Genomic DNA, 16,785 nt, shown 5'->3' with positions numbered 1-16,785 from the left:
CTCACCGGGTGAGAAGGCAAGCGACCCGGGGACAGTCTCGTATGCTACGGAGGAGACCCGATGTCACCAGAAGGGATGGTCTTATTGCACGGACGTGGACTGCACGATGGAGGCGAGCGGCTCATTTAGGGGAACGTGCGGCACGTCTATGGTGGAGATGGAGCATTATCAGACGTGTCAATTACGCCCGGACACGTTCACTTTTAAATAAACGCGTGTTAAAAAGTATATAACAAAGGTGCAAGCCCTGCAATTGCTTGCTCGAGACACTGCCGGCAGAAGGGGGCCTTCCACCAGAGGGCGCTCTTGAAAGCAATCTTCTTGATGTTGCCATGGCCCGCGTATTCCACGTCTTGTGGGAGTTGGGGAGTACCCACATTTTACCCCAGCGGCATGCCCTATTGGGTTGTCGTCACCTTTTTTGGCCAGGACGTCTGAAATGTACAACCCGGAGTTGTAGCTTCTTCGTTTGGTGGAACCAAGGCTCCAATATGTAAGAGGCAACGTGCTTCGAGTCGACATTTATCAGGATTATTGCTTCATGTTCACCTCTTTCCCCTCTCTGTGCCATCTTCCAATTATTACCCTTGAGGGCAATGATGTCTCGACAGCAACATGATTATTTCCTGCAGGGAGCCCGTGAAAAGGGAGCAGCCGAGATCGAAAGGAGAGTGAGCGAGAGGGAGAGAGAATTGGGAAAGAGACAGATGCGATACTGTATTAATAATCTGTGCCACTCAGAGCCACAGCCAGTCCCGATTTTCGAGTACACGGTATGGCCTGTGTTTGAAAGCCCACCTGAAATGACCTCTATGACCTGCGTGCCAACCTCTTAACATCGATCAAAGGCGTTTTCATCGGCTCATCCATGCCTCCGTGACGGGTCCGATTGCGATCCAGAAACTCGGGGGCAAGGTTGGCGGTTCACAAAAAGATGTAGCCATAGCTCTAAATAGGGTGTGTGTGAGTGGCACAAAACCATGAGTACTTACATATGTATACAGTATATGAAGGTGGAATATTCACCAAATATACATGTTTCTACGTACGTATGTATAACTTCTTTCGCACCGTATGTAGCCAACCGTACTAATCGGAGGTTCGGCACGTAGCCAACCGTGCTAATTTAAGGGGTAGGCTGCTTTCTTTTTTTAAAAGCCCTCATTTGATCACATGCCGATATTCAAAGTAAACTTGGGTGGGGAAAAAAAATGTCTTAAAAAAAGTAAGAAGCGTTAGTATTAGCTTTGAAAATCAGTACGTGCTAACAAAGTTTAACATTGGCAGCCAACCGCGAATATCGGTAGGCTGGGCAACTATATGGCGGTTCGAGGGGTAAGTTTAATCGACAGTGATAGCAATTGGCCAATTACCCCGCGTTAAGTGACATCTCAGGAGCGCGAAGCTCTCTGGGTATTCCCAGATATGGCGACGATCAATCGTACCGCCCTCTGCGTGGAAGAGGCAGCGTCGCTCGTCGAGCGGTGTCGTGGTGGGTTTAGTTTTGTTTTTGGTGAAGGGAAAAAAAAATCCCCAAACGCGTGGAACTTTACAGGGCGGTTCGCTTGCTTTCCCGTGCGGCTGGCGAAAATGCGGCCATCCGTTCAGAAGGCGGTGCCGCAGGTGTACACAACAACAACAACAACGACGACGACAACATCATCACAAACAAATGCGACGTCAGTAAAAGTGACGAGGATATGAAAGCATGTCTCTATGCGGCCGTGTTTGTGCCCTTAAGACTGCTAGGCTCCGGCCCTTTATAGGACAGATGTGCACTCACATTTAAAGTCCGTCAACATGTTTTTTGGAGTTCCTACACACGCGCTAGTGTACAATATGCATATAAATAGGACTGAACGATTACTCTATTTCAAATGTAAATTGCAATTTGAAACAAGGCGATTATTAAATCGCAAAGGCTGCGATTTTTAGCGATTTGAAGAGTCCTATTACTTTCTTATTGGAATTGTTTTATTTTTTTATTATTGTAACTTTATTTATTTAACTTAACAATTGTTCTATGTTTGATTGTTCTATTTCAATTAAAGTATTTTAATAAATACATGTTGGAAGCAATTCATATCTTTTAAGTTCTCATCCTTGCATTACAATATATGGAGCAGTTCATATGTTGATGGTATCACGTGGTAATGCTCCATCACATGCTTTAAATCTATTACACAGTGAATATTGAACTGAAGCTTGACTTCAAATCATTTAATCGCAAATAAAATCGCAATATCTGTCTGAAAAATCTCAATGAGATATTTTCCCCAAATCGTTCAGCCCAAGTATATAATACCCGTACACTTTTAAATCCACAGCTATTTATTGCGTTACACACACCACCACCACCACCACCACAACAACAGCTACACATAAAACACCCAACAAACGAATGCACAACTCTGTGGCCCTAAAATTAAAAAAAACAATAGATACGAGGCGACGTTTCAGGCAAGGGTCCTCCCTCGTAGCAGGCGGCTCAAAATCGTTGGCGTGCGCGCACGTAAGGGGGACGTTCAGTTGATAGAGCGCGGCCTCCGTGGAGGCGCGTTAAATCGGATCGAGGGCTCATTAGCGAAGAACAGAAACGCGTTGTAAGTGGAGGACGGTTCAGCCTTTTTTAAAATTGCGTTTGATATATACCGCAGTGCACCTCATTACCGTTATGGGATTGTGCGCGGTGCATACCAAGTGAGATGACATTGCGGGCAACCATCAGCGCGCCTCCGCGCTTGCACCGACCACGTGGCTATGCTTAATGCGCATCGCCACGCAGAAATCTCTAATTTATAATGAACGCGGCACAGCCAATGTGCAATTAAGGGGCATGCCCGATTTACCAGAAACAATGGAAATGGCCTTGGCCGGACATCGCGCTGAAAAGGACGGGATGAGCAACTTGGCGAGTTCCGTGTGTGTGCTGAACTTCTTTAGCACCGTACGTGTCCAACCGCGTTCAAAACAGACGACAAGAACGTGTTTGTTGTAGATGCCATCCAGAAGAGGGGAGGGTCACGTTGGGTCCGGGACACGTGTGCGGGATGTCGGGCTGCAGGTTGCGGAGACAGGTCGCTGAATTGACACCCGGATATTGGCGATTCAAGGTTGAAGACTTTCAATCCGACGGTGGTTGTGGTGGTGGTGGTGGTGAGACTACGAGTGGCACGTTAAGGACAGGCAGACTGAGTACCAAGAAGGGCGGCGGGGACCTCAAGCCAAATGGTAGTGGCGATGAAACTGTAGACGACCCGAGGACGTGACGTTTCGAACTTGCAACAACTGGAGGATCTAGCAGAAGGAAGGAAGCGAGACATCATTTGCATTGGCGTCGAGTTGCATCAGAGGGCTTGACGATTCCCTGCAAAATCATGGACGGGTCTTGAGATTAGCAATAGGTCCGCGAAGGCATTGACAGCACGTGCACGCGCGCAGGTGTGCAAAGCAGAGACACTTAATTCACACAAGAGTCTGATGTGGTGTAATATACCCCTGTGGACAAACCTGCTATTTCGCGTCTAGCATCACACACCCAATTTATCCTGCAACTGTCATTGTTCAAGGTAAAAAAAAAACAAGCTGACAAATACACACAAGACAGACATTCAACAACTTTACATGTTCATTGCGTGCGATTGTGCCGGCATTAGACGTGAATTGCAAATCACAGCAATGGAGCAAGCAGCGTTTTGTTTTTGCGAGAACATGTGACATTGCGCTTTGAAAAGTGTAAGAATTGGCACCTCGATATCGAGCCGTGAACCCACAGGGAGGTGGAGGAGGGGGGAGGGGTAGAATGAGGTGGAAGAGCCTGGCAGGTGTTGGTGAGATGGGTCTTGAATGTAGAATGAGAATGTGGCACAATAACAAAAAAACTCAACACATTCGTCAACATACATTGGGCTAAAAGGAGTACACATTATATTCTATACTGGATTGTAAGACGCTCTTGAAGGTGAGATGCAACCCAAACGTGGGCCCGGTATGAATACAATGACACAAACCCGGTCACGCACGCACATACTGCCAGGTAACATGACGCTTTAAAACACAGGGAGGGGAGGGTGTCTCTAATAATGCAGAGAATACGATGACAAACAGCGTTTCGGGAAACGTCGTCGCGTGGAATGACACCTATTATACATTTATTTGTTTTGTCCTGTTATCGACATACGCGAGTGTGTTCATCGCAATTTCATTTTATTTCTTTAATTTTGCAATACAGTGATCGGCCGTTACGGCAGGCAAAGTGTTCTTATGTCTGGCTGCTTGGCAGCGCACATGAACATCTGTCCACGGCAACATTGGGACTGTGGTGTGCCCTATTAAAACACGGCGTTATATTAACAAAGACAAAGATCCGCCGTATAGCCTTAAACACACTTGTTGGGGCAAGGGCGCTGTTCGTAGCGAGCAGCACCTACGAAGGCCGGCACGGCACACGAGGTGGGTGGGCGGCCAGCGCTAGACCCGGCCGCTTTTGTCTCCCGAGTGGTGATGCTTAAACAACGCAACCAGGTATACGCACTCATTTGAGGCTGAGTCGAGGCTCAGCACCGGTTCAAATAATCGTCACTGGTATCGGTGGTCGTTAGCGGGAACTGAACTCGGGTCGCCGGGATCGAAAGCGCAGCGCGCTAACCGCTACACTACCGCTCCCCCACATTACAAAGACAAAGGTCCCCCGTAGAGCCTGAAGCAGACTGTTGGGGCAAGTGCTGTTAGCGAGCATGAACACGCGCCCACATTGCATTTTAAAGCATTTCCACATTGAAAAATTGCAGATTACAAAGTGCGTCTCAGTTTATATCGCCGTTCATGGCCCATTAGCTTTCAGCAAAGAATCTCACACACCGTTCTTCAGACCCAGAATAACAACAATCGTCACAGGAGGCCTGGAGCAAGAGCAGCGAGCACCCGTCAAGACATCGGTGGCTCACGCCGAGCGACGTGCACGGTGACCTCAGACATTTCTGCGTTAAGGGGGGGGGGGGGAGGCACGTGGTGTCTAGAGAGGTATTGAGGTCTGTTTCAAAGAGCACAGGTTTCGCGAGTGAAGCATTCCTCATCCTTCGCCCCATTCCCCTCTTCTCTCTCAAAGTTTCACCTCTTCTCTCTCAAAGTTTCACCTCTTCTCTCTCAAAGTTTCCCCTCAACTCAATCGCACCCCCCCCCCCCCCATCCTCCATCCCTCCCCTGTCCTGACCTGACCCATAACCCCAAGGCTCTCCCCTATCGTGGCCACCCATTCCTTGTACCTTTGCACGGCCCTGCCATCTAAACAATGTCTTCGTTTATACCGCTGTTCTTTTTTCAAATTATGTTAAGCGCACTTAATAAAGGCGCTCCATAAATATAAAATAATAAGATTAGTTGAAGATTAGTTGAAGATTTGTCGTCAATGTTTCTCGTTTGTAGTCCTTCCCCCACCACCACCACCACCAGCACCGCCGCACCTCCGATGAGCACGGTTGGCTAAGTACGGTGCGAAAGATGTCCAACAGACATACGTAACTTCAGTCACACGGTACTAGATCCAGTTTCATGTCAGGTTAACAAACACATCTCCGCGGTGTGCCAGGTGTGCGTTGTCTGGGAGTTGGATGCAGCGTGAAGGATGAGCGGTCACCTCTGCGGGCACCTCGGCGTGGTGTCAAATGTCATCCACGTGTTCAACTGTACCGCACCTCCGATTAGCACCGTTGGATACTTAGGGTGCGAAAGAAGTTCAACGAAGACTAACCATTACAAGGATCCCCCCCCGTGTAGCCTTAACAGACTGTTGGGGCAAGTGCTGTTAGCGAGCACCTATGAAGGCCGGCACGGCACACGAGGGGGTGGGTTGCCAGCACCACGCCCGGCCGCCTTCGTCTCCCGAGTGGCGATGTTTTACACACCGCACTAGGTACTCATTTGAGGCTGAGTCGACGTAGGAGATGCCCACAGCACCCGCTTCAGATAATCGTCATCGGTGTTGGCCGTGAGCAGGAATCGAACTCGGTCCGCACGGGTTCGTAGCGCAGCAGCGTAGCGCTAACCGCTACACCACCACTCCCCCGAAAGAAGTTCAACGTACGTACACACACACACAACCACACGTACGGCGATCGCTTTGTATTCCCGTTCATAGCTCAGGAACGTTGTTATTGGCTTGCTTCCCAGCGCCTTCCAAAATGTAGCTCAAATGCGACGCACGCTGCAGCGTTGCTCTAAACCAGGGGTCACCAAACTACGGCCCGCGGGCCGCATCCGGCCCGCGACGTCAGTCCATCAGGCCCGCCGACGGTACTTGAATTTGGTTCCAGCTGTCAGCACAGGTCCGACGCTCCAGAAACACGTATTTATCATGCGGCCCGCGCTCGTCATTCTTTCAGTTATCCGGACAACTGTGAAAACAAGTTTGGTGACCCCTGCTCTAAACGAATCTGCGTCGTTTGAGACGACGCTCCCCCAGACTCCGCCCCCCCCACCACGCCCCACACTTTTTTTTAATTGCCACCAAAAAACACAACCGGCGAGGCATCGAACGACGACTCTTTGCGCGTGCACGTGAGGCTTTCTTGATTTGCTTTTGTTTGGACCGGAATCGCGTTCACGAGAAGCCGACCGTTCTCGCACTCCCCGCTGATCGCTCTGCGCGCCAAGCCCGGCGGATCATCCCGGCGACGCCGTCAATCACCGCCGCGCAAATCACGAAAGGGGGCAACGCCGTCTTTTTTTTACTGCACCCGAAGAACAAACGGCACCCTGGGAATGAGCGATTGGAAATTGAAACCGACACGACGCTGACTCTCCGCGCGGACAAATTCCCACGTGGAAGTCAAGGTGGGGGTTATTTATTTTTAAATCCATTACTTCTTCGCAAGATCATTTTTTTTTTTAAAACAAGAATGATCTGTGCCAGGTGTGGCTAATAGAGTCATTAGAAGCACATTTGCATACACTTTCTCGACAATTACACGCCTCATTTTGATACACCTGGCATGTCGAATTCTAGGTAAATGCGGACGTCCGTTATTAAAGTTGGAAAAAGATCCCGTGGAGATTCACGACCTGTTGTTTTATATTCTACACCGGAGACTCAGTAAACCGTAGCCGTGCGTGCACAGTTATTTGGACTCAGAATTCCAGCGTCTGGAGACTCAAGCGAACATTGGACGGTACGAATCTCCATTGGCAGAACTGAACAAGACAGAGGTGGAAGATTCCCACGCTCCTGGAGTAGAAGGCCCTCCCATATGACGGCCAACTGTGGACTGCTGTTACGGGCATTGTACTCGCGTGAGGATGTTTTGAATGACACGGGAATGCAACAGCCCACTGTTGATATTCGTGCATGTCGCGGGGCCTCTTGTCGTGTCGATGTTACGCGAGTTCACGTCACTCCAGTCTCTCACTCGTTGGCGTCGGTCACTTTAGCATCGCTCCACTAACATTGTAGAGCGATGGGAATAGTCACCACGGCTACTGCGGTCACCGTTCCATACGTTTGCAACTCAGAGAATCAATTCACATCTCTTCTCTTATTGCTTCTTCCCTTCCACTGCTCAAATTTGAAATTCCCTTCCCACCGCCTCTCTTCCCAAGACCCTATGACCTTGCTCAATTCAAGACGTATGCGGGGTTCCCTCGCTTTATGCGATAGTAGATGCGTTACAAAAGAAAGGGAGCACGAAGCGAAATCGAAGGGACTCACAGTGCACCGCACGAGGAGACAGCTGTCTAGCGAGTAGCGCACAGAATGCACACACACAGTACACACATTAACACAGTACACACAGTATAAACACAGTACACACATCTTCTTTGGTTCTTTCGGTAAAGTCACGTAGAATGATAATAAAATAATAAATTGATAAAATAAAATAACACAATAATATTCTCACGACGTTTCGGCCACAACACAAGCGGCCTTCATCAGGTGAAGGGGGGCGAGACTGTCTGGTAGGACAGCGCTGGAGTGAAAGAGCCACGTTCAGATACGGCCTTTAAGCTGTGTGAGAGGAACAAAGCGCCTTGACAAAGGAATTAGCATAGAATTTAGCATTGAAATGGCTGAATGATTAGCTTGTGACTGGTCACAGAAATAGCTATGTTAAAAGTTAAAGCATACACACCCGCAGAGGCACCCATTGTTAAAGGGATTAGCATAGAATTTAGCATTGAAATAGCTAAGTTAAGGCATACACATCTTGACAATGGAATTAGCATAGAATTTAGCATTGAGATAGCTGAGTGGTTAGCTTGTACCTGCTGCAGAAATAGCTACGTTAAAGTCAGAGCATACACATTCACCGAGGCCCTTAGTACAAATCAAACAGGATAATTTAGCATTGAAATAACTAGGCGAATCCAGCATTGAAACAACTGAGTGATTAGCTAGTGACTGGTCACAGAAATGACTACACATCTGAGCTATTCACAGTACTATATAGTGAACCAATAAAAACTAAAATATAAATTACCTTCATGTTATCAATAAACTCTATATTCTCCAATCAGCTAAGCTACCAACAATAAGTCGTTATATATCACAATGCTATATGGCGAAAAAATGGGTGGATTCTTACCCTCAAATTTCAGCCCCACGGATAGCTACGGGTCCCGTTCAGACGGACGAGTTCGTCCATGGTCGGAACAGAGGAGGGGGAGAGAGACAGCTGCGAGGCCCTAGTATGCTCCATATTGTAAAACTATACCATTAACCGTGGTGTGAGAGGTATTAAGAGGCAATGCTGGCGAAAGAGCTGCGGTCTGAAGGTCATCGTAAAAATACAATTAATTAAGAACAGAAATGATTTAAAACATCTTTCCAGTGGTTACTAAGCCTGAATCCATCGTCTCGGTTGAAATTGTCTCTGTGCTTGTATATGTGAATGGCCTCATGAACGAATCTCTCATGGTAGCCGGTTGGTTTGCAAAGAACCTCCGTCTTGGAGAAGTCAATGTCATGTGAGCCCACTGAATTATAACAGTGATCTGCCATGGCAGAGGAGTTCGTCCTACCGTGTTTCAAGTCTGCTTTGTGTTCGCGGATGCGGTCCGAGATATGTCTTTTGGTTTCTCCAATGTAGCTACTACCACAGAGGCACTTTAGTTTGTAAACGCCCGGGTACTGTATGTCTGGAACAGCATCTTTTACAGATGGAACTAAATCACGGATTTTATGTACTGTGTTGAATCGGACCTGGATCTTGCGTTTGTTCAGGATTTTGGAGATCTTTTTAGTGACCCCTGCAATGTAGGGTAAGGTGATGGTTTTGAGTGGCTCCACAAGAGGATCCTTCTTCATGACTGGAGTGATGGCTTTGCGGATTGTGTATTCGGAGTAGCCATTAGCCCTGAGAGCCTGGTGTACGCGCTTGAGTTCACTGGTAATGTGTTCCTGGTCGGAAATGCATTGGGCTCTATGGTATAGAGTCTTGATGAGGGAGTTCTTCTGGGATGGATGGTGGTGGGAATCCGGTTTCAAGTAAGCATCTGTATGGGTAGCTTTCCTGTAGACAGAGTGGCTCATTGAACCATCATGTCTTCTTTTAATTAAGACATCCAAAAAGGGTAGTTTGCCATCTTTTTCGACCTCCATGGTAAATCTGATGGCTGGGTGTATGGAATTGATGTGGTCGCGGAATTGGTCTAGAGCAGGCTGGCCATGTGGCCAGATGACAAAGGTGTCGTCAACGTACCTCTTCCATAAGGTTGGGCGTAGAGTGGCAGTCTGGATGGCGTCAGTTTCAAATTTTTCCATGAATACGTTGGCTACAACCGGAGATAGGGGGGAGCCCATTGGGGTGCCCTCAGTTTGTTTGTAGAAAGTTCCATTCCAGGTGAAGTAAGTGTTGGTTAAGCAATGTCTCACCAGGGGGGGTACATCAGTATGCAGTCCTTGATGAACCAGGTCTTCAATGATAGCGATGGTGTCAGGTACCGGGACTTTGGTGAACAAGGACACCACATCAAAACTGACAAGCAGGTCGTTTGGGGACAGGGAAATGCCTTTGATTGTCGATACCAGGTGAGTAGAATTTAGTACCGCAGAGGTGGTTTTTCCAGTGAAAGGTCGCAGTATATCAGCAAGAAAACGTGCCAGTTTGTAGGTGGGGGAGCTGATAGTAGAGACGATGGGACGAAGGGGTGTATCTTCTTTGTGAATCTTTGGAAGGCCATATAATCTTGGTGGTCTGGCAGCAGAGGGCTTCAACGAGAACTGTTTGTTCTCATCAATTAATGCTGTTGAATCAGAGATAATTTTGTTCGTTTTGGTGACCAGGCTGTTGGTGGGATCTCTTTTTATTTTTGTGTAGCTGCCATCGTTGAGTAGTTCTTGAATTTTGTTGTTATATTCTGTTTTGTCCATGATGACAGTGGCATTGCCTTTGTCGGCTGAGAGGACGACAATATCACATTAACACAGTACACACAGTACACACATTAACACAGTACACACAGTATACACACAGTACACACACAGTACACACAGTACACACACAGTACACACATCAACACAGTACACACAGTATACATACAGTACACACAGTACACACATCAACACAGTACACACAGTATACACACAGTACACACACAGTACACACAGTACACACAGTATGAACAGTACACACAGTATACACAGTACACACATCAAGACAGTACACACATCAACACAGTACACACACAGTACACACACAGTACACACATTAACACAGTACACACACACAGTACACACACAGTACACACATTAACACAGTACACACACACAGTACACACACAGTACACACATTAACACAGTACACACATTAACACATTAACACAGTACACACAGTATACACACAGTACAAACATTAACAGTACACACAGTACACACACAGTACACACATTAACACAGTACACACAGTATACACACAGTACACAAATTAACACAGTACACACAGTATACACACAGTACACACATTAACACAGTACACACAGTATAAACACAGTACACACAGTATAAACACAGTACACACAGTATAAACACAGTACACACATCAACACAGTACACACATTAACACAGTACACATAGTATACACACAGTACACACACACACCAACACAGTACACACATTAACACAGTACACACAGTATACACACAGTACACACACACAGTACACAAATTAACACAGTACACACAGTACACACACAGTACACACATTAACACAGTACACACAGTATAAACACAGTACACACAGTATAAACACAGTACACACATTAACACAGTACACACAGTATACACACAGTACACACACAGTACACACATTAACACAGTATGAACAGTACACACATTAACACAGTACAAACATTAACACAGTACACACACAGTACACACTGGGAAGCCTGTATGGATGCTCGTACCTTCAATGGCGATGTTTGTTGCTGAAAGTTTGACTATTTAGAAATTTGTGTTTGTGGTCAGCCATCGTGATAATAAAAAAACCCGCGTGTGTGATTTTAACACAGTACACACATCAAGACAGTACACACATCAACACAGTACACACAGTATACACACAGTACATACATCAACACAGTACACACATCAACACAGTACACACAGTATACACACAGTACATACATCAACACAGTACACACATCAACACAGTACACACAGTATACACACATTAACACATTAACACAGTGCACACATTAACACAGTACACACATAGTATACACACAGTACACACATAGTATACACACAGTACACACATAGTATACACACAGTACACACATTAACACAGTACACACACAGTACACACACACAGTACACACATCAACACAGTACACACATTAACACAGTACACAGTATACACACAGTACACACATTAACACAGTACACACACAGCACACACATTAACACAGTACACACAGTATAAACAGTACACACAGTAAACACATTAACACAGTACACACATTAACACAGTACACACTGGGAAGCCTGTATGGATGCTCGTACCTTCAATGGCGATGTTTGTTGCTGAAAGTTTGACTATTTAGAAATGTTTGTGTGTATGTGGTCAGCCATCGTGATGATAAAAAAACCCCGCGTGTGTGATTGTGTGTGGGCTTTGGTAATGTCCCACAGAAGTCGATGATCAATCATAGCCATCGTCATCATCATGCGTGCTGTGGCAACACGCCATTCAAGTTGCTTCACGGAATAAATACAATGCCGTGCAGATAATAACTGAAGACTGACGACGATGAAGACGACGAATGACAATACAGCTTCGACAAGAGGCTGCGCATGAAACCCACGTACAGCAGTAACATCGCAGTGCAGTTGGGCGGCTACAGGGGGTGATTTTACGCAATGTCAGAAACGTGTCTACGATGGACGTTCTCTCGGACGTGTTCCCCCTCCTTGGGCTGCTATTCTGTTCTTGGTCTTGACAGCCGGGGGGTCGGCAACCTGCGTCTTCGGAGCCGCATGCGGTGGCTCTTCAAGGAAACAAAAACAAAAAGAGGGCTCTTCTTATTCTTAGTTTTTTCGGTAAAGTCACGTTGAAGAGAAACAACAAAATAACAAAATATATATAAAACAATAAAAAATTCTCACGACGTTTCGACCATAACTCAAACGGTCATCATCAGGTGTGTCGGTTTGCATAAATTTATTTTAAAAAACGGCATATTTATTTATTTATTAAAAAAAAAACATTTGCGTCACGCGCAGCGATTGGCAGTTTGCCCAGGACTAGTCCATCGCAGCGATTGGCAGTTTGCCCAGGACTAGTCCATCTATTTTTTTTAGATGGACTAGTCCTAGGCAAACTGCCAATCGCTGCGCGTGACGCAAATGGTTTTTTTTATAAATAAATAAATATGCCGTTTTTTTAAATAAATTTATGCAAACCGACACACCTGATGATGACCGTTTGAGTTATGGTCGAAACGTCGTGAGAATTTTTTATTGTTTTATATATATTTTGTTATTTTGTTGTTTCTCTTCAATGTGACTTTACCGAAACAACTAAGAATATGAATTACTGCAGTCACGAAAGCTTTAAATCAAAATTTAGGACTCTTCTTGTTATTTTGGTTGCCGGCCCCTGACCATGGAAGGCCAGTTCACCGTGGAAGGCCAGTTCACCGTGGAAGGCCAGTTCACCGTGGAAGGCCAGTTCACCATGGGAAGCCAGTTCACCGTGGAAGGCCAGTTCACCATGGAAGGCCAATTCACCATGGAAGGCCAGTTCACCGTGGAAGGCCAGTTCACCGTGGAAGGCCAGTTCACCATGGAAGGCCAGTTCACCGTGGAAGGCCAGTTCACCGTGGAAGGCCAGTTCACCATGGAAGGCCAATTCACCATGGAAGGTCAGTTCACCATGGAAGGCCAGTTCACCGTGGAAGGCCAGTTCACCATAGAAGGCCAGTTCACCGTGGAAGGCCAGTTCACCGTGGAAGGCCAGTTCACCATGGGAAGCCAGTTCACCATGGAAGGCCAGTTCACCATGGAAGGCTAATTCACCATGGAAGGTCAGTTCACCATAGAAGGCCAGTTCACCATGGAAGGCCAGTTCAACATGGAAAGCCAGTTCACCATGGAAGGCCAATTTACCATGGAAAGCCAGTTCACCATGGAAGGCCAGTTCACCGTGGAAGGCCAGTTCACCATGGAAGGCCAATTTACCATGGAAAGCCAGTTCACCATGGAAGGCCAGTTCACCATGGAAGGCCAATTCACCATGGAAGGCCAGTTCACCATGGACAGCCAGTTCACCATGGAAGGCCAGTTCACCATGGAAGGCCAATTCACCATGGAAGGCCAGTTCACCATGGAAGGCCAGTTCACCATTGAAGTTCAGTTCACCATGGAAGGCCAGTTAACCATGGAATGCCAGTTCACCATGGAAGGTCAGTTCACCATGGAAGGTCAGTTCACCATGGAAGGCCAGTTCACTATGGAGGGTCAGTTCACCATGGAAGGCCAGTTCACCATTGAAGTTCAGTTCACCATGGAAGGCCAGTTAACCATGGAAGGCCAGTTCACCATGGAAGGTCAGTTCACCATGGAAGGTCAGTTCACCATGGAAGGCCAGTTCACTATGGAGGGTCAGTTCACCATGGAAGGCCAGTTCACCATGGAAGGCCAGTTCACCATAGGTCAGTTCACCGTGGAAGGCCAGTTCACCATGGAAGGCCAATTTACCATGGAAAGCCAGTTCACCATGGAAGGCCAGTTCACCATGGAAGGCCAATTCACCATGGAAGGCCAGTTCACCATGGAAGGCCAATTCACCATGGACAGCCAGTTCACCATGGAAGGCCAGTTCACCATGGAAGGCCAATTCACCATGGAAGGCCAGTTCACCATGGAAGGCCAATTCACCATGGACGGTCAGTTCACCATGGTAGGCCAGTTCACCATGTAAGGCCAGTTCACCATGGGCAGAGGTCGGCAACCTGCGGCTCGGGAGAGGCAAGCGGCTCATTGAGGACTGTTTCGTGGCGTTCTTTATCAAGGACCGCCGTCTCGTAATCACCACCACGCAGTGCATTGCGGATCTTGAAATATTGAGCTTTTTTATACCGAATTCGAGAACAAAAATGTTTTTTCTTGTTGTTTTGGTTTCCGACCACCCTGTCTTGGCCAACAGCCATCATCCGTTTTGGCAACGCGTCCTGCTCAAAACACACTCATCGTTGCTCTTAGACACGTCTCTCAACTCCCCCGTGCGTTCGCTCTCTCAATGCGTCTCTGCCTCTCGGTGTGATTCCAACTCGTGCGTCTCTCTCTGCTTTGTGTCCCGCCATTCATCTTTCGTTCCATTATCTTCCTCAACGTCCCTATTGCTGATCCACGTCGAAGCGGTTCTCTTTTCAATTCATCAAGTTCGGGTTTTGACAAAAGTGCTGACGCCCACTCTCCTCGTCCGCCTCTTATTTAACTACTGGACATCTGTGAAACAAAGAGCTTCATAGCTCATAGGATTCCTCCAGTATATAAATACATATTCTGATATTGAACCGTTTAGATCCTGGCCTGCCGTCAGTATTTGCCACGTTTGTACTATTTACAACACCTAATTCACCGTCCAACTGGCATTTTAGTTTCTTTGCACTCCATCGTTATGGCACGTGAGAGTATGCAAAGTCTGTTCTCCTAGAACGCGGTGGTAGTCGCCTCCCGGAAGAACACCAGCGTCAGACAATATAGGCTAAAGCACAGTCCGCGATAACACGGCGAGATGCGTACGCAGGCTGAACAAAGACCGAGGCGCCTGGGTAGCGTCTAGAAGTATCCAGCAGTATCCCAATTGCCTACGCCGAGGCAGCCGTACAACGGCTTATTCCTATCTAGATTTGAAGCTCGGAAAGAACCAAGGGGTACGCTTATTCCTACTCGCGCGACGTAGTTCCGTTCGCTCGATCGCGTTACATCCAATTCGCTTCCGCGCTATGAAAAATGTGCTCACGAATACATTTATTGCGCTATATTCAATTCGCGTGATGACAACATGCAGCGTTATGGAGACGACTGTACGTTGAACTTCTTTCGCACCGTGCTCAACGCCTTTTAATAACATACTTGAAACTGTTCAGAAAAGTAGGTGGGTTTGGGCAGGACACGTCATGGTTCTGTATGTTTGTATGTATGTATGTTGTATGCATGTTGCATGTATGTTTGTATGTATGTTGTATGTGTGTTTGTATGTATGTTGTATGTATGTTGTATGCATGTTGTATGTATGTTGTATGCATGTTGTATGCATGTTGTATGTATGTTTGTATATATGTTGTATGCATGTTGTATGTTGTATGCATGTTGTATGTATGTTTGTATGTTGTATGTACAGTGAGGGAAAAAAGTATTTGATCCACTGCTGATGTTGTACGTTTGCCCAATGACGAAGAAATGATCAGTCTATAATTTTAATGGTAAGTTTATTTGAACAGTGAGAGACCGAATAACAACAAAATCCAGAAAAACGCATGTCAAAAATGTTATAAATTGATTTGCATTTTAATGAGGGAAATAAGTATTTGATCCCCTCTCAATCAGAAAGATTTCTGGCTCCCAGGTGTTTTTTATACAGGTAACGAGCTGAGATTAGGACCACACTTTTAAAGGGAGTACTCCTAATCTCAGCTTGTTACCTGTATGAAAGACACCTGTCCACAGAAGCAATCAATCAATCAGATTCCAAACTCTCCACCATGGCCAAGACCAAAGAGCTCTCCAAGGATGTCAGGGACAAGATTGTAGACCTACACAAGGCTGGAATGGGCTACAAGACCATTGCCAAGCAGCTTGGTGAGAAGGTGACAACAGTTGGTGCGATTATTCGCAAATGGAAGAAACACAAAAGAACTGTTAATCTCCCTCGGCCTGGGGCTCCATGCAAGATCTCACCTCGTGGAGTTGCAATGATCATGGGAACGGTGAGGAATCAGCCCAGAACTACACGGGAGGATCTTGTCAATGATCTCAAGGCAGCTGGGACCATAGTCACCAAGAAAACAATTAGTAACACACTACGCAGTGCAGGACTGAAATCCTGCAGCGCCCGCAAGGTCCCCCTGCTCAAGAAAGCACATATACTAGCCCGTCTGAAGTTTGCCAAAAAACATCTGAATGATTCAGAGGACAACTGGGTGAAAGTGTTGTGGTCAGAAGAAACCAAAATGGAGCTCTTTGGCGTCAACTCAACTGCCATGTTTGGAGGAAGAGGAATGCTGCTTATGACCCCAAGAACACCATCCCCACCGTCAAACATGGAGGTGGAAACATTATGCTTTGGGGGTG

At 46.7% G+C, this 16,785-nt stretch overlaps 1 protein-coding gene across 1 annotated transcript in view; it reads right to left on the bottom strand.

Moving 5' to 3' along the window:
• LOC116951086 (glutamate receptor ionotropic, delta-1-like) overlaps positions 1-16,785 on the bottom strand; it is a 292,747-nt gene that overhangs the window by 272,298 nt on the left and 3,664 nt on the right. Inside the window, exon 2 of the mRNA XM_076073276.1 lies at positions 3,200-3,297. The gene's annotated coding sequence lies outside the window, so the exon portion shown is untranslated. The remainder of the gene's footprint in view (positions 1-3,199; positions 3,298-16,785) is intronic.

Source organism: Petromyzon marinus, chromosome 41, assembly GCF_048934315.1.
Source record: "Petromyzon marinus isolate PM22_M1 ecotype Great Lakes invasive population chromosome 41, UKy_Petmar_22M1.pri1.0, whole genome shotgun sequence".
Lineage (NCBI taxonomy): Eukaryota > Metazoa > Chordata > Hyperoartia > Petromyzontiformes > Petromyzontidae > Petromyzon > Petromyzon marinus.
This window is presented reverse-complemented; position numbering and strand designations above follow the sequence as displayed.